The following is a 25361-nucleotide window of genomic DNA, read 5'->3' on the forward strand; positions in this document are numbered from 1 at the left end:
TTGCTTGTTTGTTTAATTATTTGCCCTTTTTTTAAAATAATTTTTTATTATTTATTTCATTAATCCATCATTTCTTCTAAATGTTTTTGTTCCTTTCCATTTTTTGCAAAGCTGGAACATATGGGAAGTTTCCACTGCTTCTGCTACAGCCTTACTGTAAGGCTGATACCTTACAGTAAAACTGTTTGCTTTTTCCCGCAGCAGCATTCTGGCTGGCTGCAGAACACTAGTGTCCTGGAGTGGCACATCAGTTTGGTCAGTTGATTCCTTCCTCCCCTTCCTCCCTCCCTTCTTCTTTCTCTCACTTCCTCGTTCTCATACTACCCGGCACTTGGAAAAAAAAAAGAGAGAAGCTCTGCTTCATGGCTTAGAGAATGTGCTCTGCCTCTTAGCTGCAGACCAAGAGAGGAAAGGGGAGAGAAAGGGAGAGAGGGAAAAGGAATGAATAAAGAGAAGAGAGAGGCAGCGACACACTTGCATCTGTTGTCCTGCGTCCTGCAGCCGTGAAGCAAATGAGAGAGTGCGAGAGAGACAGAGAGAGTATGCAAGGATAAGAAGAGAGAGAGAAAGAGAGAGGATCTCAGACAGCCGTGTCCTTGAGAACTGCACCACAACTCTTTGAAGAGAGCCGCGAGAAGGTGTGAGTAACGTGCATCTCAGCAGGACATGTGTGTTTGCAGTGTGTGTATCTAAGTGTGTGTATGCTTCATGGATATGTACAGTACAGTACCGCTTGTGAGAGTTAGTGTACGTATGTGTGTGTTTGTGAGTGTGTGTGTGTGTGTGTGTGTGTGCGTGTTTGTGTGTGTGTGTAACCTGCTGCTTGCACACTGACCTGCCAAGCTCAGAGTGAAGGGGGTTTGGCTGCCGATCTTCTCTGCTATTGTCTGCCTGCCTAAGTGTTGCTGACAGGGGATTATGGCAAATACAAAACGCCGTATGGACTAAAGAAACACACTGCCAAACTTCAGAGACGCACGCATGCATGCATGAAGCTCCATGTTGAGAGCTCTGTTTGACTGTGTTCATTTGTTTGTGTGTGTGAGTGATGTCAGTGGGTATCGTTTGTCTAGCATGCACATGCGTGTCTGTTCTGGTTAGTTGTCTATTTTCATTTCAAAACTGTCCAGATTAAACAGCTGAAATTTCACAGGTATAACAGTAAAATAAACATGCCCTTTCTCACAGTAGTGATCGTTGGAATAGTTTTGGAACCACCTGTAACTTCAGAAAAAAACCTTGGCATAAAATAACCTTATAGCTGAATACGTGCTTCAAATCCCAGCTTCCTGGACAGGTGTTGCATGCCATTCCCCTGCTAATCTTTCCATTTCTTGTCTGTCTCTGCTGTATACAAATAAAGTTAAAATGTCCAAAAAAAAACCCCAAACTTTTACTGGACTCCTGTTCAGAGCAAACTTAAACTATTATTTTCCTGTTGTAGCAAGGGCAATCACAATAGCACTTCTATACACCAATCGGCATCCTGAAGACTTAATTTACAGACATTACATTTACCACTGGCTTGCAAATCTAAAGATAAATCTCATGTACCTGCTCATCTAATTCGAATTCAGTTTCTGCGCTCGAAATGTGGCCATGTGGTTTGGGGGGTTGTGTGTCCGAACCTTGTGAGGTCTTGGGAACAGAGCCAAGTGGTGTGACCCATTGAACTATTTGCAACTAATCATAGACCACAAGCCACACAGCATGCCGTAGAGCCCAGCTGGGTTACACTCATCAAAATATAATGAGAGACAACATGTCACTTATGTTTCTGAAGGCATTCTTGAGATGAATGCCATTACTGAAGACGTGTGCCACTTTACTGCTTTGAGTGCCAAACACTTGACGTTGTAATGCTGGCAGAAAGATAAAACACCCTCACCCTCTCACATTTGAAATGAAGTGGAACCAGAGGGACTATATTTAATACTAAAGGTAGGATACCATTACACCCTAATCTAAAAATGCACTGGTTGCATCATGTCTCATGAAGCAATGTGGCTATCCAGTATCACCTGTGTTTGATCATTTGCAGGATGTTACCACTGATCATACTCTCAAAGATATATTTGGATATTAAATTATAGCATAGTAAGTGCATACATGTCATACCTAAAGATGTGTCTCATTTCTCTTTCTCGCTGCACCAGTTATGAAAGATATATCAGGATTCATGTTTCCAGTCAACATCTGTGTTGTGTCATAAATTTTATACTGCACATGTTCATTTTTGAATTTAAAAAGAATCCTAAACTTAATTTAAATTGTCTCTTTTTAATGAAAATAAAATAAAAGATTAAATAACTTAATTAGCATTACTACATCCATTTTTGGTGGGTGTTTCTTCTAATTTTATTCTGCTCCAGTTTTTTTATCATAAAATATATTTTTAAAAATGTAAAAATGGGATGACCATGTAGAGTACTTCAGTGGATTATGATGTTGTTGTCTTAAAGAGTAACAGTAGTGTTACAACGCTGTTCACAGTTATCTGTATTTCAAGATTTTTAAAGCGTCTGTAAATAGGTTAATAACATAAAAAGTACTACAACGTAGCTTGTTCTGAAAGCAACTCTTGGGTAATATCTCAGCTGTATTTATTCCCCATTTTTAGGTATATTTTAGAATCATATATTTGGTATAAACACATGTTAATGCGGCATGCTTCTTATCATAACTAATGTGCTTTTAGCATGAATGAACTAAGAGAAGTAACAGGCAGTGTTGATGGTGTCCACAGTATATATTTAGACTTTAGAAACTATCCCCAGGGTGAGCCTGTAAGTGTGCAGAATGTACTGAGTTTGTGAGTGTGTGATCATAGTGTGTAAAAGTGTGTGCATGTATGTGCATGCAGTGTTTGTGTGTGGAGAAATGTGTTTTAAGCTGTTCCAGCCAACCAATTGAGGTCAGCCGCTCAATAATTAAAGCATGTCACTGGTTAGTGCACGAGTTGGGTCGACCAATCAGACGGACTGATGTCAGATCATAGTGACAGAGAGTCAGAGTGACTGTTAAAAGACAAGAGAATTGGAGGAAAAGGAGAGACAGAGCTTAGCACTTGGAGAAATGCAAAGTTTAACGATCGAGTGAATGACATTTTACATTCATATCAGCATTTTTTTAAATGTCTTTAAATTTACAGACCTTGTGAAACGCTGCTAGTCTCCTTGGTACGATCTTCTGCAATGTGTTACTTAATCCTATGTAATTCTAACAAAGCAGCGGCAGAATATAATTTTTTTTTTTACTTTATTACAGTATCCGCGGACTGAGCACACCTTACAGCAGTTACCTAAGTTGAAGAATATCAGGTAAGAGGATCAGTGCTATAAACTCAAAGTTAAAGACTAATTATATACTAATTATATCGCCAAGATAGGTACAGCTTGCACTTACAAGCTTTAATGTTTGGGATGTTGAAGCTTATACATGATACAAATATAAGCATTTCCTCATCAAGCAGTCTTTGTTATTGTTTCCTTGAGCCAAGAAATGACTAGGTGCATTTAATACCTATGAAGATTCATATTAAGTGGTATACCCATCATTGTAAAGTTAACTTCCAATGGTAAGTTTGGTAAATTTAACAGGCATTTACACATTTACTGATAAATCGTTAAGTCAGGGCTATAACTCTGGGTACAGCCATATACTCAGACCAGTTGCTCATAACATGTGGCCCCATAATCAGTAAGTTGTGGTTTAGGATCGAAAACTGGTCAAGAAGTTTATAGCAATTACCATCAGTGGTAATATATTCAACAATTTGTCATGTTTGTGCCCATTTGATTTGTTATGTAAAGTTTTGTGGATTTGCTAAGTCTTCTGTTTAACTATGCTGCACGTCACCAGTGTCAGTGTTGTGTAGTCTTCGTAAAAAAAAAAAAAAATGTAGATACAATTGCTTTAATTACGTGACATCTTTACTATGTTTGCTAATGTTTTCTTTTCTGTCAGTCTTTTGCTACTACCATAACGTTTTTCCAAGCAGACTTTTATATACCAGTCATCAAAATGTGGATATAGCTCAGGAGTTGTAATCTGATCATAGACTGAAGCCTGATGTGAGCTTCTATTTATCTGGAAGCCTTCCTGGGTGATATGAGGTCCTATTAATACTCTATGCAGCGGTTGCTGCCTTCCAGCCTGCTTATATGTGTACACACACATGTACACACAACGGAGTCCCAAAACCAGAAAATCATGCACACAAACACCAGAGACTTGAGACGTCTCAAACACTAAAGGCTGCACTCCACTTCAGGCCTTCATGATGTCATTGGGAAACCAAATCATTAGTGACATCAGTGCAAACAGGAAATGAATTCAAGTGTAAACAAAACAATTTGTTGGTGTTTATTGTGATCCCTGTTTTTTTAATTGTTTTCCGGCTTCTGTGTTCATGTTTAATATTCATTGTTTTCAGTTTGGTTTCCCTATTTTTCTTGTGTTTGTTGGGTTGAGTTCCTGATTCTTGTTGGATTTCTTTATTATTCCAGTTAGTTCCAGTTAGTTTGTAACACTGAGTCTGTGGTTCCTGTTTCTACTCTATGGCTACTCTAGTGATGAGTTTCAGCTTTGTAATCCTGTTTTGGCTCATGTCTTGATTTTTATTATTTACAGTTGTTTTAGTTCCCTCAGTGTTCCCTCATTTCTGCTTTCATGGTTAGTGTGATTCGTCATTTGGGGTATCTCAATTACTTTGAAGATTAGTTTTCTTTCATGCCCTCTGTTAGTTCTACTTCACGTCTCTTTCCTGGTTCCCTGATTGATCTCACCTGCGTAAACCTCTGCACTCTATTTTTGACGATTGTCTTTTTTTTCTGTTGTTTTGTTTGTTTCCTTTCTGCCACCTTCTTCACAGTAATATAGATAGAGAAATATTTTTAGGAACATCATTCAATTCTCAGTGGTCAACTTCTGCATCTTTAGTTACTTCTTCCTCTCAGCCTTTTGTTTCAAGTTGTTGAGTCTGTCCACTGGTGTCTCTCTGTTCTTTGTAAGCCTTCTGTATTTACTGTTAATCCTTTCTATGCTTCTCCCAGCCAGAAGTCCCACTGAGATCCTGTAGATTTAGACAGAGGTTGATCTCATGATTAGTATTCAGCTGTCAGAGTACGTCAGTCAACTTTTGGAGGCCCCTCTCAATCCTCACCCTCCCACTATCATTCCCCCATTAAAATCTTAATGTATACCTCTGCGTTGTAGCATATGCCCATGTGCATGTGCACCACCTAAGGATGTATAGTTTGTTGCCACACGATTCTGAAGAGAGAGCCTGTATGCATTAATGTAGATACATATTCAACATTCTCCTGATTTCCCAGGAATTTGCCCTCCATCATCTTAAATGACATGAAAAGAGCCGGAGACAGATATATGCATGAATTAATTGGCTTGAATAGAAGTATTTAGAAGCCTAATCCATGGGGATTAACGCAAGGCGCCCTCTTCGGATTTAAGCTTGTGTGCATTTTCAGCAGAGGATTGTTTTATTTCACTCTATCCTCCTCACATGCCACCACCTTTAGATCTTAGTCAGTGAGCCTTTAAAAAGCTGTCAAGTGTAGGATTAACAATGTAGAAAACCACTAGACAGCTAATTGCTCTAAAAACCTTTAAAAGTATATAATGATGATTTTTATTGTAGTTTGTTTGAACTCCTGGGTTGCTATTGATTGTCTTTATGTTGTATGCGAGCAAAAATATTACTTTTTATTTCAGGATTAGTGCACATATTTTAACAATTTCATGTGCTATAGTTCAATCCAGAATTAAAAGCACTATATTAAAAGTTTTTTTGTTGTTTTTTTAAATCGGGCTATATACAACTGTAAAGAATAAAGTTTGGCACTAGTTAACCGAAATTCATTTGTAAAAGTATTGCTATGTGGTTTGTATTCACAGTCCAGGCTTCATCAGTACAGTGTTTCAGAAAACAGTGATATTGTTTTTTGGCAAACGCTGGAAAACAACTGAAGTATAATACACTCACTGGAAAGAAAAAAGAAAATATAATATTAATATTAATATAATATTACAGCTATACTGAGTCACTCTTTGTTTTTATTTCCCATTTTTCTTTTGCACTCTATCTTTTTGCCTTTACTTTCCTCATCTCACTTCAGTCATTACCCTCCCCTTTTCTCTGCACCTGTCTCTCTCCCATCACCCATTTCTCATTTTCTTTCCTCTTCCACGCTTTTTCTTCTACCCTTTTTCTTGTCTCTTGCCTTCTCCCTCTTCCCTCCTTCATTTATAGGCTTTGCACTGTGAGTCTATGAGATACTGAGCAGATCAATGCCTATAGATTGGCTCATTGGAAGCCATTAGTTATGGGTTTTTATAAAGCTAGTCATTATTGTGCTTAATCTTGCAGAAAATTAAATTTAGAGTTGTGTACAGTGTTTTGGTTAAAAGTTGTTGATTTTTTTTCTGCTTTCACTCACTTACCAGCTGCTATTTTCTCGCCTTTTTTGCATTTATTAGTGTGTGTGTGTGTGTGTGTGTGTGTGTGTGTGTGTGTGTGTGTGTGTGTGTGTGTGTGGGTGGGTGGGTGGGTGCGTGGGTGGGCACGCGCTTAAAGCACACTAGTGTCACTGTTAATAAGCCATCATGCATCCCGGTCATGCCAAAAAGCCCTTCAAGAAAACTGCCCATACAACAACATAGCTTGGCCACAGTACTGCACGCGTACTGCATTTTTTTTCTTCTGGGTTGGCAAATTTCTCTATTCTTAGAGCCTCTATATTCAATATATTCAATGGCTTTAATAACTTTAAAAGTGATGGTGGTGTCATTTTTTTTCACCCAGCCACTTTGCTTTTGTCTTTTAAAAAGCATTGTGGCACCGTCCAGGTCCAGCTTTAATTTTCAGAATTAGTCATGAACTCTTGGACAACACTCTCCCTATTCTCTTATATGTGTTCCTTGCCTCTGTCTTGCCAGACAAAGCCCACCCTATTACTTTCTCCTCTTTACACTTAATTTATCAAACCCTTCAGTATTCCACTCTTCAAGCTCCCTATATGTCATTCTTTTTCATCCCTAATCCCAATCTTTTTCACCCACTCTTTCATGTCTTTCATCAGTGTGTCCTTCTGTTTCATTCCCTGTCTTTCCCAGTTCTCCCATCCCTATTTCTTTCTTCAGCACTCCCTGCTTGCTTCCCTGTCCCCCATCCTTTACTTTAACCCTTTTGCTTTTCCACTGCCCTGAACACCTTCCTCCTCCCCCTTTCTTCACTCTTTTCTCATCCTCAGTTCCCTCATCTTTCCATCCTAGTCCCTCTTTGCTCCCCCCCCCCCCCCCACACACACACACACATACACACAACCACATCCTCTCTAACTAAACAATAGATGCCTTGAGCTCTGAAAGATCACTTCCCACCCCAGCCCAACACCGTCAACATTGCCCACCCTCCTCCTCTCCCACCCCATGATGATATGCAGAATAGAGCAGCAGCCTTCTTTTGTTTAGCTTAGCGCAAATGAAAATTGCTAATCAATTTTTACCCCCTCTTATTTCATGGCATGTAGTTCCTGCCCCTCCCCTGCCAGCTGTCACTGTGTGGTTGTGGCGCAGGGCTGAAAGCTTCATTAGCAGGAGGACAGCATGTTTTGCCCCTCAGCGCTGTATTCATGGAATTACCAAAGATAGGACATTGCCTGGTGTTACTCGGAGAATTAGTGCAAATAGACATTACCTTGTGTCTTATGCCTTTTTGTCAGAAGCTTGGTATACATTTTTGAGTATTTTATTATGATACCAATGCTTTCTGAGGCATTGGTTTAATTGCTAAACCTATTTACAGCTCTTTAGCCGCTGTTGAGTAACATCATCAGAGCAAACATAACTGAGCTGACTAAGCAAAACATGAAGTTAAAAATAATTCAGGGATATAATATAGTCTGCATAGTATTTCTGATCAGTCTTTTGTAAAGACATCCAGAGCACAAATCCTCCACTCTTCTTTCCATACTGGATTAATTTCAGCATTGCAAAGTGTTAAATCAAGCAAATCATGAGCAGCAAAATATCCCTTAAATTTTAGCTCACTTCTCCTTTTTCTCCTGCGCTGACATTCCCTATCTCTCTTTCTCATTCTCCTTTTTGCTCACTCTCTTTTTGTTTCACTCGGCCTTTGTGCTGCCTACTGAATACTTTTATTCTCGAGAGCTGGACTATGCAGCATAAAAATGTAAAAATATCCAGCAAATGAAAGCCTTTATGCTCTGAAAGAACAGCCATGCCTTGCCCAGTAGAAATTGCTAGGGTGTGTATCCCATAGACTAACTATGCAGCCATCCAGGGAACATGACCAGCCATGTAATGGGCATCTGCTGAAGTTTTGTTGTTGTTTGCTTTTCTTTTGTTTTAGTTTTTGCTTGAATTAGACAAGGGAGATCTAATTTCTTACAGTAATCTATAAAGGTAAGGAGACCCTGCATGAGTCTTGTCAGTATTATGTGACAAACTAAGACAATTAACAACAAAAACATGTTATTTAATAGCTTAGTTTTGAGGCACAATAAGGTGCATTCATGCATTAATGTTAAGCAGATGATATTCCTTAATATCCAACCCCTGATTAGATAGTATGAAACACCGAGGGTTTCAATATTTACTCAGAACTGTTTTGAATGTAAATCCAGCCAGTATTAGCATGTAATTATTTCAAGGTAGCCATTACAAAGTTGCTTTTTCACTGGTTATGACTGAGCACAAGATGCAGCTAATGCAGGTAAAAAGCGCACAGGTCAAAGGTCATAGATGGCCAATGGTAATCTGATGGGAAAAGTGTGAGAAAGGGATGGGACTCTTAATTCTTAAGTTCGGTAGTGGTCCTTTCCTTCTTCTTTTTCTCCATACTCATCTGGTCACCTGCTGTTTAATTCAAACAGCAAAGCATTCAGCCCTTCATGTTCAGGTGTGTGTGTGTGTGCGCGTGTCTGTCTGTGTATTTTTCTATATCTGTATGTGAAGCCTGCCCTAGTTTAAGCTGTCGGTTTGAAAGTGATAAGGGTCGCACATGATCTTATGTCTACTGGGAAAAACAGTTGCAGCCCCTTGTGAGAGAATATTTTCCATAACCACCTATAGCCAAGCTCAGATCCACTTACAGTAAACCTATGCTTAATTTCACATACAGCACAACCTCACATCAAGCATCTTGAGCCTTAGCATCACGACAAATTTTGTCGTCTATTACTTTAGCTTTTTACCTAATATCAATGTAAAGAGATTTTCAAAGAAAGATCTGACACGAAGAAGTTTTGACAAAGGTGCTCTGTTTCCAGTCTGCCCATACCACACATCTGGATTAGAGACAAAACAGGTGGACAGGAAAACAACAACCCTGAGACCAAGATGATTTTTAATTTGCGATCAATAACTTGTCATAACCTGTCATTTTTCATCCTTTTTGTGTAATTATTGCGATTTCTTTTTCTCAATGAACTTCAGTCAAAATAATAAGGATTCAAATGGCACACTTTTCCCACCTTGTTCTTGAGGCGTCAGTATGTGTGTCAGACTTATCTTCTTTCTCTTACTAAGTCTGCTGGTTGACTATAGTTTTTCCATCCTCTTTTATTAATAGCTCAAGGGTCTGTTTGTCAACCCATGCTTCGGTGTCTGGTTGCCTCTTGGGTACTATTAATAACTCCAGCAAAGACAAATGTACTGATATATTCAGTCTGTGGATAATAAGATCTTACTGTCTTAATTCAATCAGAATCCCTTCGTCACAGAGACCAAAGTAGCTGTCAGGTGTGTGAAAGTCTTGGTGTGTAAGTATAGTAGCATGTAATCCAAGGCATTGGTAGCCACTTGTTAATTTCCTCCTGGACTCAGGATCATTTACCAGCCTTAGTATTTTCATTGAAACCAGACCCCACCAATCAGATCATCCTATGAGCATGTACAACAGAAAATATCAGCAGAATAGAATTTACGGTGTCCTGATAATATATACTTTTCTTTAACGTAATCATAGATATATTTGCCATTTTAGCTGCACTAAATGATATTTCACGATCAAGGTTCTTTTCTATTTAATCTACACAATGTGTGGTTTAATATTTAATGCAAACAAGAACCAGGCCTATTTCCATAAACTTTTACACAATGCACACAGCTGTTTTAGTAAATAGAGCTGTTGCAGAGTCTGTGTGTAGATAAATTTCACTCCTTAGAAGCTTTGGGTGCTGATATGGAGAAGCATGGACATCGGTTTTCAACCACAAGGACTAGTTAAATTTTCCGACTGTTATATCGTAAAACATGAAAGCAAAGAGTCAAAATCAATCTGATGACACACTCACAGATTTCTGCTATAATCTGCATAATCAAAGCCATTACATCTGTTTTCAGTGTGTTGTAAGCCTTAACTACCCAATAATATGTAGAAAGTTCCTGATGTTGCTCTCTTTGAAGTAAAATGAATAATTCTGACCTTCCTATGTTCCCCAAGACTATCTGTTCTCCCCTGTCCAGCCAAACTGAAGCCAAATGATACACCAGATCACAACCACTGATAATCAAGACCATCTTAGAACAGAGGCAGCCATTGCAATTCTCTCCCCAAGGACCACCTGTTATTACAGAGCTGAAGTTTCATATTCATACATTACTTGCTATGGCTGTTATGGTCATGGAGGACAGTTGAACCATCTACACACAGACACACAAACACACATACAGAGGGTATGTGTGTAAATCTAAATATGTGAAAAGAAAAACAAGTAAGAAAAAACAGATATACTAACTCACTATCATTTTTAGTATGCTCAGAACAGGCCAGTGGCAGCTGCATCTCAACAATCTCACACTCAGCATCACCTCTCTTCCAGTGTGTATGTATGCGCAGGTTGTAGTGAGTTCTAGCAAGTGCGAATGTGTGTGTGTGTGTGTGTGTGTGTGTGTGTGTGTGTGTGTGTGTGTGTGTGTGTGTGTGTGTGTGTCAGAGGTGGGACCAAGTCATTGTTTTGCAAGTCTCAAGTAAGTCTCAAGTCTTTATCCTCAAGTCTCAAGTCAAGTCTCAAGTAATGTCAGGCAAGTCAGAGTCGAGTCTCAAGTCACTGGTGTAAAAGTCCGAGTCAAGTCACAAGTCTGAAACTTTGAATTTCAAGTCCTTTCGAGTCTTTAAAAAAAAAAAACGAAAAAATAATGTTGCAGTTATGCTAAATGTAAATATTAGACCATGTAATTTTAAAATCTGTGTTTTTCTCAACACATGACAAAATAGTGAACTTAGAAAATATACACAAATTGTGAAATTGCACCTCTTTAAAATGCAGCTCAATTAAACCTAGCTCCAAGAATAATTTTCACCGACAGTTCTGAGATAAGCTGCATGTTATTCTTAGATGCGGTTGTAGGACCAGCTTTAAAATCGCATGACAAAAATATCATACACATTAAAAAAAACTGTATCACCAACGTAGCCTGGACAACATTTGCTAGTTAGATGAAGTCAGCTATCTCATCTTAGCATATTTATATGCATATTTATAATCATACGGTTCTTGGAGTGAGTGCACACACTCATGAAGTTTAGTAACTTCAGGTCACTGCAACAAGCCCAGGTACAGTTTACCGACGGATGGGTGCAGGACCTTGAAATGCACCGTGTAGAACGAAAGACCATCGTACGTATCATAAGTTTACCAGTCTCACAAATCGTCGTCATAAATACACATTCCTTAACCGTTTATTAATAGGACCTTTGAGCTCAACGGTAATTAATTAGTAGTGGAAATAATTTCTGGTAGCATCACAGAAATGTAGCAGTGACAATAATATTGTATGCTGTAATCGTACTGGGCAATTAGTGATACAAAAAACCTGTTTTATCCTGTGAATAAAAGTATATGTTTTTGTCAATGTACCATAATAACAGAAGCGAAACGCAATATTGTGTCAGGACAATTCACTATTTATGCACAATAAATAAAGGAGCATAGCGCGACAATTTCTGTTCAGCGCCAGACTTGCTTGTAACCTATATCACTAATTATGTTATGAAAATGACGTATTAAGTACTAAAAAACACTGACCTTTGTGTAAATGCTTGGAGCAGACTAACCTGTGAGCTGGAGTGTTCTGGGACGTTATATTTGGTCTTTGAATGGCTGCAATCCAGGCCATCCGTCGTGTCTTTGTTACTTCGGAAACATGGCTTGAACAATTTCTCTTCAACGACGTAATCCGATAACAACCGATCTCTTTACCCGTCGGCTTCCCGTGGCTGTCATGCGACCGGCTATTGCAGTTAATAATACAACGGCTTCTTGACATTTTTGTGTTTCTTTTTATCGCTGTATAACTGATTTTAATTGAAAGCCTGCGTGCGCTAGTACCGCTTGCCACGAGTTCCCAGAATCCTTTGCGGTTCTACCCATGAATGACGTCACATTTTCAATCTCTATATAATATGCAAGTTAAATTTTATATTTGGGGTAAAATATCAAGTCTTTTCAAGTAAACCGGTTCAAGTCCAATTCAAGTCCCAAGTCATTGGTGTAAAAGTCCAAGTCAAGTCACAAGTCTTAGAACATTTTTTCAAGTCAAGTCTAAAGTCATAAAATTAATGACTCGAGTCTGACTCGAGTCCAAGTCATGTGACTCGAGTCCACACCTCTGGTGTGTGTGTGTGTGTGTGTGTGTGTGTGTGTGTGTGTAAAAGTGAGAGAAAGAGAGAGTGAGAGAGTGCAAGAGCTTGCTGCAGTGTGTTTTGAGCCCAGTGGAAAAGCAGGAAGAGCTGCTAATCCGTGTGGCTGGCCGAGCAGAAAGGCCATTCATATTTATAGCTGACTGAATCACATTCTGTCATACAGATGTCCAATACTAAGACCAAGAACAAGAATAACTTCAGAACAAAATAGAAATATGGGTCTGAAGGAAATTCAGACCAGAGCTGTATTTATAGCCTGCTGAGTCACTCTGTGATACAGATGACACTTTCAGAAGAAGGAAAACTCCGCAATCAAGCCAAAATGCAGTATGGCATGTCAGATGTTTAAAACCTGCATGATAATCTGCTGAATCACTGGGTCATACACTGTAGTATAATATGAAGTCACTATCAGTGATTTGTGAAAGCAGCACATATGTTTGAAGAGCGAAAGTTTTAAAACTGAAAAAAAAAGTAGAAGAAAAAAGGAACGTTGTCACTAAGACCCTGTTTAGGAAGTAATAGTTCAAGAATTTTTAATTGTAGTTCAGAAACAGCCACTAAAACGTACGAGAATAATTCAAATCAAGTGTTGAGCGTGTTACAATAAAAGCAAGCATAAAGTCAGAAATGGCTGTTAGAGGAACATCTTGAAGTAATTTAAAACTGGTTTAATCCCTTAGCCAAAATGGTTACTATTTTGTGCAAATGTGAAGTTTTGGTGGGCACAGACCACGTGCAGTCCTGTTTTTCCAAATGCAAGACATGGGTGAATTCAAGGACATAGGCCAATAGTCGGTAGCCAGTCTTTGAGAGGTAAAGGGATATTTTTAACCTGCTGTATCACACTCATACAGAGGTAACAGGGGCAGAGATAAAACTGGACAGCAATACAGAGTCTAAAAGTATACTGAGACTGTGTGTAGTTATTTTTTAGCGTTAAGGATCACACCCTGCCACTATAGTTAATGCCAAAAAGTAAAAAATCATAGGGCAAAATTAATGTGTGTGCAGAGTAAATTATGTCTTATAGCATTTTCAGAGGCAAATCTGCTGCTAGATTTATAATACCTATATCTACATGTAGGACCCTTGACTTTATTAAAAATAAAACTGATATTTAGTTGGTTGGTTAATATTGATTTAGTATGATGTCATGCATTCAGTGTGAATGAAATCTGAATTAAATCTGAAAAGTGTTTCAGTGAAATTTCACTGAGTGCTTTTTTCATTTTACATATGAACAACAATAGCTAAAGCTATCAAAGTTATTTTAGTTTCAATGCTAGTATAAAGACAACATGTTGGAATTTTGAAGTTATAATTTACCACTTAAATTAAATTAAACTAAATTAATACATCCTTGTGTTTATATGTGCAATTCATCTAGCTGAAATAGACAATAGTTGTCAACAGATGTTTGTCATTCTCAGACAAGCCATCTGTATGTAAGTAGTTATATACTTTGGCATGCGTTTTAGTAGCTCCTTGAAGATATATCTATTGTCTGTTCAGCGTGGTAGTGTGATATATTTTGTTGCTCTTAATTCTTTATGAATCTTCTTTATGTAAATTTACAGAAATACAAAATGTTCAGCTTTGGAGCTGCCATTTTTGAAAAGTGCATCGACCACAAAGTAATCTGTTTATATCATTTACAGGATACATTTTTCTTTTGATTGATTGGTTTATGAAGTGGACTAAATGACTCCTCAATAGAAATTCACATTTATTTTGATTAAAGTATTTATGTGAAGCCTTTTTAATCTAAATGGGCTTTAAAATTGATTATGATCACAATCTAATCACAATATCAGAATCCATGTCTCCATCATGATTTCATACCACTCTAAAGAGTCTGTAAAGTTTTAACTCTCAAACAATATTATATGTCTGCTAATGTGATACTTATGGTTCTTTAAAACATGATCTTTTGAGAAGTCATTCATTCAAGTCATTTTAAGTCCAGTGACTTCAAGTTAGGACACCTTGCTAAGTAAAATTTCAAGCTGCATTATCCTGAAATATTTATATTTTTCTTAATGGGACACTATCTGCAATGTCAATTTGCTTGATACTTTTTCCAGGTTTTTTTTAAAGCCAGGTCTTTTGTTTGTGTGTGTGCTTAGCTTACATGCAATACTTCTATGTGTGTCAGTGGGAGATCTTCTCGGATACAAATGTTCCCCTCAAGAACTGAAACCAAAGAAAAGTGTCTGCCTCTGTTTCTGTGTGTGAGCTAGATTTATGGTGGTGAGTCCTAGTTTCAAAGCTGCCATTAATTAGCTGGAAGACACTATTGTCAGCATTAAACACAGATTGAACAAGGCGATCCAATCAAACAAGAGCACAAACACACGTCCGCACACACACATTCAGTTCATATATTATTTAACTGATGCTCATATTATTGTTAGAAAGTGCCAAGTTGAGTGGAGCAATAAAAGTAAATGCACTAACAATACCCTTGAGGAACAACACGGAGAGTGATTCAATAACTGTTTTATCTTAATATGTTTGTCAAAGTTAATCCATATGATTGTTGGTAATGCAGCTACATGTTGGAATAAATAGGACTAGACTAGAAAATTCATTGCATGGTATTTGACACATGTGATTTATATCAATAAAAGGCAGTAAGTGAAGCGGTTCAAGAGGATAACTGTTAACAACACTAGAGAAAGACTCATACATTCACTCTGTTTGTATTTATCTGTCAGCTGTGTCGGTGGGTCCTTGGGAGAGAAGGAGAGACGCATTCAGATATAAATAGTGGTACTATTTATATCTGTACAGGAGAATATACAATACTAATATATGTATTCAATATGTAATATTGTATTGTAATATATGTATTCAATTTTCAATACCTCACACTACACCAAAACACAATTTTGTGGTTATACTCGCAATCTACAATATTTAATGTCTGCAGTTGAAGTGTTTTTTTTGTGTGTGTGTGTGTCCCTCCTCGCTCCCTTGAGTATTCTCACCTCCTCAACCTCTCTCAACCTTTCCACCTTTGCACATTCCCCTCCTGACTGAAACTAGGCCTCCTTCTTTTTTTCCTTATTTCCTCTCTTTCTCCCATTACTCTGACTCTTGCTTGTGTTCACTCCACTTTTTTCTTGTATAGATATTCCCTCTCTCTTCTTCTGTATTGAGATATCCCCTCACAGCACCCCCAGTGACCCTTTCCATGACCACTGACCTCAGGGGTAAATGCAAGGTCCCATCTCACCATGAAATAAAGACATTAGCTTCCTCCCACTGTCTGACCCCGCTCACCTGCCTCATCTTCCCTCACCCCTTTGTCTGTATCCCTCTCCCTAAATCCCCTCTGTACCACCTCCTGTTCTGTTTTCCTTTGCTTCTTTTCAGCCACTATCATCGTTTCCTCATTGTTCCTCCTGTTGTCTGCCTGTTTAAAAAGTTGCTGCTAAAATGTAACTTTGGTATTTTCAAATTGAAATTGTCAAGTTTTTTTTACGCTGTCACACTGTCTATAGCTACACGATGATGTGTTGATATGTATTTCTCTGGACATTGCACTCTAAAACTAAGATGCTTTGCTCCCTATCGCTCCTTGTTTTTATTCAGAAGTCTGAATCCATATACTTCTGCACTTACTTTTTTACTGATGGGCTAAAAGGTTTTTGTTTTTTTATGCCATCATCTTGATTTTCAGCAGATGCATTGCTTAATGAATGGTTTTGTATAACTCTTCTTATTGTGGTAAATGGTCAAAAAGATGAATTGAATGAACACTTTATCATTTTAAAAAGTCATTTTTCTGACTTAGTGCTTTAAAAATATATTTGTCCCAAAATCTAGGTTGTGTTGTTAATTATAAGGATAACAATATTATATTCTTATACGCTATATTTTGCAGCAAGCTAACAACAAACTCTAAATGACTTGGAAAGATTGTAAAATATGCTAAACATTTCCCTGAATTATACTTTGAAAAGAAAAAAACAGTTTTCATCATTTTTGAGGTTGATTGTGAATTGTATTCATGTGTAGTTGGGGGTATATATTTGCTCCTTGAGGATGAGCTACAGTAGCTTTGTAAGTTTGTGTGGCTCCATCATTAGTGTGTTAGTTTTTTATCCACAGGGTAAAAAAAGTGTTCCCATGAGAGTACTGTTCTTCTCTCCCTCATTCCCTTGTTCCTGAGAAAAGGAGCGATGGAGAAAACATTAGTCTAGAGCAGTTGTTCACAGCAGCAACCCAAGTCAAGCATGTCACCTGCGTGTACTCCTTTGCTTTATGCATATTCATAACTTTTTCCCATCTCAGTATATAGAACACAAAAACAGAAAACAGCGTACATACCTCCCTCTTTTCTCACATCTCCTCTCTACTCTAAATCCCTTTTACTTCATACTAAAATGCTTCTTTGAACTTTACAGAAAGCAGAAGAAATTTACTTTTGCCACTGCAGAAAAAAAGTAAATGCGTTAAAAGTGCAAAAATGTAGCAACACAAGAAAACAGCTTTGTGTCCAGAATCCTTCCAGTTTATTCTTTATGTAGTGACCCAAACTGGCGTAATTTAGCAAGCAGCAAAGCAGCAAAGCATAGACCTCTTTCTTCCTGCTAAAACATCCTTCCAAATTATAAGTGCATAAACTGAGTCTAGGTTTTTCCTTGTCCCACTCAGTCACATGTTTTGTTTTGCTTTCTACAGCTAGTAATCCTCTGGTGAGTTTGTCCTTGGCCTACTGTCTTTTTAAAGCAGCAAACAGTTTGGGGGAAAAAGCCCTGTGCCTTGTGCCTTCTGGCAGCTAAAACCCAAATTTCTCATTTAAATTTTTCCTCTGGCAAAAAAAAGTCAGTCCAGCTAGCTTGTGGGATGGCTTACATGTTTTTCTGCAAGGCAGTTTAAAGACAAAAATGCTGTTTATAAGCCCAGAAAACATGTCAGCTGAAAAACATCATAGCCCATGCTCCATACTGACAATTTCAGGAGGATGAATTGTATCAACAAGCTCAGTGTTGGACATTCACACACCTTTCTTCAGAGAGGGCAAAAGGTGTAGCACATATACAAAGAAAAAACAGTCAAAAATGTAATTTGAGGACTTCTATGTTGTTGTCAGTCTTGATTTTTGAAGCAAACATTTAAAAGCAAAGGTTAGACTTAGACTAATGATTAAACAAACTATGAGAAAATATGTATCAATAATTAAGGGGACACTATGTGCAATGGTGGTCTGCTGTTAATTTTTATGTCCTATATACATAAATTAATCATGTTTGAGGTAAATAGAGGAATAAAATATGTGCTTATACTTAACCAGAAACTTCTCATATGCCAATTATTTATTCTTCTGTGGTAACGTCACCTTAAAAATAAATCTTTTTGTATTGTTAGGCTGTGAATTTCTGATGCTTTTCACATAGAATTTCTCCAAATTAGCGAAACAGCGCCCCTTCAGCTTATTGGGAGAAGTTTTTCAGTTAGTCGGCTAAAGAGAAGCTAGGTGAAAAACACCAATGCAAAAACGTGTTTAGTGTTTACTGTGATAGGTGAAGAACAGGAAGACAGAATGTGAAAGCGTGAGGAGGAAGAAGGGGAGAGAAAAAGGCGACTAGTAACTCCTAGTCTTAATAACTTAGCTAACATTACACAGTGCCTGTTTGAGACTAATTAGCTAGCACCCCTTGGATGAACAAAACGAACAGAAAGCAACTGTTGGATTAAAGAAAAACGAACAGAAAGAGCGACTTTCGATGACTTGATTTAAACTCCAGTAAGTTTAAATTCCGGGTATGTGGTGAGCCTACGCTCTATTTACCCCACTCACTTTTTGTTTGCACAGTATTTGTTGAAGTATTTTGGACGTTGGTTGTTTATAAAGTGTAAATTCTTCATAAATTTTGTTTCTTTATGAACGAATCCATGAAAAAACAAAGAAAAAAGATATATTGTTTAGTTACGTTTTACAAGTACAAAAAGCCATTGTTGTTTTAATGTAGCTGGTCTTTTATTGTAGAAATCATTTCCTTTTTTACTAAACATTTTGCATTTTCCTTTGTTGGTTTCATACTCCCTGTCTGTTTTTCTGTTCTTCTTTCTGATATTGCCTATGTTTTTCGTTTATTTAAGTAATTTTTGGCCTCTATCTGTGAAGGGAACTATGCAAATAAATATTGCTTCCTTGCATGCCTTGCTCAGCACCATGGAGAGAGCATGCTTGTGCTTTACTTGTATTCGGTTGGTATCTTTAAAGAGGCATGGTAGTTGTTTACTATTTGCTTAATATTAAGTAATTATCTTTATATATATGAGATTTGGTAGGATTACAGATGATACATAAATATGTGTGGACATAACTCAAATGTAGTCAGTAAGTGTTGTATTGTTTGTTTTTAAGTAGTCTTGAAAGTAATAGTTTTGTGTAATGTAAAATTAATGTCATGTGTACTTGTACTTGGGGTGGCTGTGGCTCAGGAGCGGAGCATGTTGTCTGGTAATCAAAAGTAGGGCTGCTCGACTATGGCAAAAATGATAATCACGATTATTTTCACTGAAATTGAGATCTCGATTATTTGACGATATTTATTTAACCCTTTAAGACCTACTATAGAACCAAGTCCGCCAGAGCTTATATTATATTTTTACATGTTGTAGTGCCATTTGTGGGAGCATTTCAATTTGCTATGCAACTGTAATAGCCCATATTTTAATAATATGTATGCATTAAGTACATAGTAACTACATTAATTGCAAAAAAGTGCAACAAACTACAAAAAAAATTGAAAATCATTTTTGTTTTTTTTACATATATTTCTACTTGGAGAAATTTAAGAGGCTTATCCTTCAAAACTTTAAATACAAAAAAGTTGCAAAAAATAGTTTACAACAACAGGAAATTTATTTTGAGTGTCTTCATAGTTTTATTTTGGAGATACACCAATTTTTATATACTGCAGGAAAAACGAAAAAACAATCCTATGATGCAAATTTGCAAAGAAAACAGCAGGTGCATCAAAATAAAATATTTCCAGCAGTGCAATTCGAGTTCTAAGCATCCCAGCAACTATTCAGAAAAGTCAAACATAACCAGTATAGGTTTTTAAGGCCTACAAGTAAAAAAACTACAATTTCCGCGAAAATGACGTCACTTCCGGTTTCGGGCAGGAAATGGCGGACATGTGACAGTTCGCGCTGACCTCTGTTTAACTGTGGGAAGTGTTACGAACAGCTGATCAGATCGGCAAAGCGTGTTTCTGGAATATTATGTTTTTGTTCCTGCAAGCGCTTTTTATGCAATTTTTGCAAAGCTTTATGTGGAAGGAAACCGTGACCGAGGACAAGCTGATGGCATCAGATGTAAGTACAACTCCTCCGGTGCAAAACAAATTATTGCGCTAGCTTAAACGGTTCCGGTTCTACAGGGATTTAAAAATAGTTACACAAAACGGAGTGTGCTGCTCTGACCGGCTTTAAAGGGTTAACAATGACTTTAAAAAAATAATATAAAATAGTGTGCAACACCACTGAAGTTTTTTTAACCTCTCTTTTCAACCAACAGCAGTCACTCTCCTCTCCAAATAACTTCTGCTTAGCTTTCCGAGCTTCCCTCGGGTCCTCTTAATCAGCGGTCTCCAACCTTTTTTGCGCCACGGACCGGTTTATGCCCGACAATATTTTCACGGACCGGCCTTTAAGGTGTCGCGGATAAATGAAGGAGGGGCTAATAATCGGCTCCGTCATTTTTAATGATCGTTGAAAGCCCAGATCGTAATCGTGATTAAAATTCGATTAATTGAGCAGCCCTAATCAAAAGGTTGTTGGTTTGATCCCTGGCTCCTTGCCACCTGCATGTCAGAAGTACCTTGGGCAAGACATTGAACATCAAGTTGCCTCTTATGCATTTATTGGAGTGCGATTATGTGATTTTTAGGTCAAATCTGCTTAGGTGTAGAAAAAATACACGTATGTGAATGTATGTTCTTGTAGTAAGAAGGCACTTTTGAGTGCTCAAATTGAGTAGAAAAGCACTCGATAAATACAAGTCCATTTGCCTTTAATTCCCTTTGCAATGTAGTGTTTCAAAGTTTGGGCAGTTGAACGGTTCTTAAAGGTATTTGGCTGGAGATGCAACATTCAATATCTTTTTTTAAAAAAAGGTGGAGTTGGTGTTGTTCCATTTCCACCAACAGGTAGAGATGCTCTCCTGTCATTGATTTAAATAAATTGGCCTTTTTATGTGGGTCCATTGTCAGAGCAGCTATTTGAATCCGTATCATCCTTAGATATGTACTTAACTTTGTCAAAAGTTCACATATGAAAAAAGCCTTTATAAGTACCTGGGAAAGACCTACTGCCTATATGGTTACATGACAGGCTAATGGTATTCTTATGGAAGTGACTTAATATAGCATTTATACTGTTTGTATGGTGTATAAGAGAAAAAGAGAAGAGGTATGCTGCAGTCAGGGTTGTGGGAGAGATTCTCTAGCTGTGTGTTTGATTTGCTTTGGTTTACAACAGATGGGCCTACTGCGACCCACAGGCAAATACATGCAACCCCCTACCCCAACCGGGTTTACACACATATACACGCAAACACTTACACATGTATACAATGACTGCAGATAGAGTATATAACAATGATGTTGAGAATATACATTGTTGATTTTGTGGTTAATGGTAGGTCTTTGTCAGAGACATAACACAAAGACAGTCATCTACTTTTGGTGCAGACAGATCTGCAGATATACTAATATTTGTGTAGATATGTATAGCCTAGGGGATGGTATCAATATTTGAATCCATTTTAATCAGCTAAAGTCAAAGAGATAAAATTTCAGTCCTTTATTTCCTTTACTTTACATCTGTACACCTCAGTCTGCTTTCAGACTGAGTTAGCTTTGTAAGAATAAAAAGAAAAGCTCTCAGCAAAATAACTAAAGGTTCTTCAACACTATTGGAACTACACTCGGTACAACAGGATTGTATTTTTCTTACCTTAGTGACATACTGGGGCCACTCATACTGGCCAGTTTTTCCAGTTCAACACTATTACACTAAAGGCTCTGATCTTGGATGGCGTGGGTGTCATGTTGAGACAATTTGTGTGACCTACAGACACACACCTTTAGTCCATGGACCCACAGGGGAAGACATAATTCACACAGTTAACATGTCAAATAACGCTGAAGGTCAGCACAGGTCAATTGGAAAAGAAAAGAAAAATGAAGATGAGGAGAATAAAGTGCAGAGTGGAATTTAGGAGAGGAAGTGAGTAGAGCGCTTAAAGAATAAAGACTGAAAAAAGTAAGACAGAAAGAGAGAGTTAAGTGAAAATGAAAAGAAAGAGGACAAGGTAAAGAAAGGAGTTAGATTACAACATTTTAAAATCAAAATCTATAGGAAAGAAAACGAATTCTGTGACCTCTGTATGAAGGCATCGTCCTCGTCATCTGCATATAGGGCTACATGGTATGGACAAAATCTATTGGATGACAATATTAAAACATCTGTCGTTTCATGTTATACTCTCATCTAGTTTGCAAATGAGAAGGTGCTCAAAATAAACCTGACTCAAACATTAGACCAGGCATTTTCCTGTGGCATGTCGTATAGTATTGACTCAAGAAAATAATAGCATATATTAGAGCTGGGCGATATGAGATTTTTTCATATCACGATATGTTTTTTTCATTTCAGGCGATAACGATATCTATCACGATATAAGCCAAATAACTATATTTGTAAGATTTAAATGTGCCGTTGCTCACAAGTAAAATGTGAAATAATCAGCAGCTTGTTTTTAAATATTTATTTCCCATAATAAGTTCAACAGGGTAGATGTACTTAAGGAACATGAGACTTTTTCAGATAAATAAAGGCAAATATTGCAAACTACACAAAAGGCAGCCGCTAAAGCGTTTAAGTTTCAAAATAGAACAAATGAAACAGACTAAATTGTCAATTCCACTTAGAAACAAAATATTAATTCTAAAAATAAATCTTAGTTTGTTTTACAGAAGAACAGACAAAACTGACTAACTTTTGTCAGTATCAAATAAACTGAGAACTAAAAGGAAATTCTCAATCTCTCCTTGTTGTATAGCTTAGCTTTTCAAACAGTTTTAACAGTTACTTTAGTCTGACAAAAGCCGAATGACGAATTAGCGCTTCCAGTCAGAGACTGAGGCTACGTCCACACGTACACGGGTATTTTTGAAAACTGAGATTTTCCGTTTTCGTTTTAAAAAATAATCCCGTCCACACATAAAGGCAGAAATGAAGGAAAACGCTGCTATGAACATGCCAAAGCAGCAGGTGGCGCTAGATTCCTAACCGTGCAGAAATGTTGGCCAATCAGAAGTCTAGAAGCCTCGGTGGGAAAAAGTAAACAAAGCTGGGGCATAGAAGCAGAACCGAGTCGTATGTGTGGAGGGACAGTAACTGTGTGTATATGTAAGCATTTAAACACTGCAGAGAGTAGAATTAACAGTATTGTAGAAATTCATTTCACCGAAACAATAACGTGGCGCACAGTGTGACGCATGCACCAGTTTATTGTATTTCCAGACTTGCTTTCGGCACAATTTACAGTGCACGCTACTCTGTTTTTTGTCAGACTTGAAATAGCCGAAATACCTTCAAACTACAGAACTTCTATGGCTCTTCCGTTCGACAATCTCTCCGGCATTGGAACCATCATCTGTTTTCTCTTCGGTCACGCTCGGTTGATTTTTCTAGTCGGCACACTCATTTCCTCCATTATGCGCTGGCTCCATTACCCACTGGCTGCTTCCCAAACAAACACACGTGCAGCTTGGCACTTGTGCTGTACGTAACAAGTCACGCGACGTGACGCTGCGGCTGTGATTGGTTCGGCTCTGCGCTACTGAATTTGGATCGGCTGACCTTTTTTTTTTTTTAAGAGAACAAGAGCGGCGAGGTCTATCGCGATAGCTTAATTTCTCTATCGAGTAAAAGTTATATCGCGATACATATCGTTATCGTTCTATCGCCCAGCTCTAGCATATATTATAACTTATTTCTATAAATATATGGTTTTGTGCATTGGTCACTCAACACTCAACTCCAGGTACACAACGCAAAGCCGAAAACGCTTCACCAAGTCGAGTTGTCTCGTTTATATTACCCGTGTCTGGCCAAAGTATTGGAGGAAATCGTAGCATACTACACTGCAACAACAGACATGTCAACAAGCTAAACAACGCATCCCTGTATCAGCTAAACAGTGCACTTCACCCAAGACTGGACACTCTGTAGTCGATGTTTGCAGACAGGCTAGTTTGCTGACGACCATGCAGCAATGAGGACACAGGGAAGCGCTTGCGTGACTGTGTGGGGTCAGCTAGTGTGTTACTATGGGATAGCACCAGCTAAGGCCCATATTTATTTCATTTTGATTATTTAATTTAAGTGTAAAAAGAAATAGTGCTTAAAATATGAAATAAGATAACAAATGATTTCTTATTATTTTATGTGTGATTTTGGTCATATCACACAGCCCTATCTGCATAGCAGATACTGCCTAAGGGAAGCACGTATAATCTAAACGGAATTTTCAATTGGGGCAAGTGATGTTTTTTTTAACGGTTTAACTACTGCTAGCTTGAATGCCTGTGGTATGTAGCTGATTAATAGAGATGGGCTGATCATATTTAAGACTGAATTTAAGATTGAAGCAATAATTAATGGTAGGACTTCTTTGAGCAGTCTTGTAGAACGGGGTCTAAGAGACATGTTGATGGTTTGGAGGAAGTAATTACTTATTTAGTAGATTATTTCCTATGTAATTTATTTTAATGATTTTTTTTTTTTTTTTTTTTTTTGCAGATTTTTGGTTTGTTTTTTGTTGGGTTGGAAGCAGACATAGTCTCTAAGGGGGTGGGGTTTTGGGGAGACAACAGGAGTTTTTGGAGTTTAATAAATTAAAAAAATTCCTAGAAATGAGAACTGTTCTATCCAAAGAGATAGCGGCCATCTTACCTAACAAGACCAGGTTTTCCGCAGATTGTTTCCCAATTATCTTTAAAGCCCATATAATTTTTTTCACATCAACTGAATTCTAAATTCTTACCATCCAAATTCAAGTAAAAAATGATAGCTACAGTGGCTGCTGTAGGACAAACAACTCTGGTTATTTTTCATCTGTAGTGAGTATAGGCTGTCAGTCCACTCTTCACCTTGGCTGTCAATACATGTCCATGTCTATTTGCTCTGGAGGAGACTGTAAAACTCCATTAAGAGTGTATATTCTAAGGAATTCCTCATGTGCACCATTGAGATCTTCTGATGTACAGTGGGGCAAAAAAGTATTTAGTCAGCCACCGATTGTGCAAGTTCCCCCACCTAAAATGATGACAGAGGTCAGTAATTTGCACCAGAGGTACACTTCAACTGTGAGAGACAGAATGTGAAAAAAAAATCCATGAATTCACATGGTAGGATTTGTAAAGAATTTATTCGTAAATCAGGGTGGAAAATAAGTATTTGGTCAATAACAAAAATACAACTCAATACTTTGTAACATAACCTTTGTTGGCAATAACAGAGGTCAAACGTTTACTATAGGTCTTTACCAGGTTTGCACACACAGTAGCTGGTATTTTGGCCCATTCCTCCATGCAGATCTTCTCGAGAGCAGTGATGTTTTGGGGCTGTCGCCGAGCAA

The 25361-nt window shown here is 37.8% G+C and overlaps 1 protein-coding gene across 1 annotated transcript in view; it reads left to right on the top strand.

The window, feature by feature from the left end:
• The first annotated feature begins 425 nt into the window (after positions 1 to 425).
• esrrga (estrogen-related receptor gamma a) overlaps positions 426 to 25361 on the top strand; it is a 172598-nt gene continuing 147662 nt past the window's right edge. Inside the window, exon 1 of the mRNA XM_082541505.1 lies at positions 426 to 640. The gene's annotated coding sequence lies outside the window, so the exon portion shown is untranslated. The remainder of the gene's footprint in view (positions 641 to 25361) is intronic.

Source organism: Aulonocara stuartgranti (genome assembly GCF_965226115.1).
Source record: "Aulonocara stuartgranti genome assembly, chromosome: 1".
In the NCBI taxonomy this organism is placed as follows: Eukaryota; Metazoa; Chordata; class Actinopteri; order Cichliformes; family Cichlidae; genus Aulonocara; species Aulonocara stuartgranti.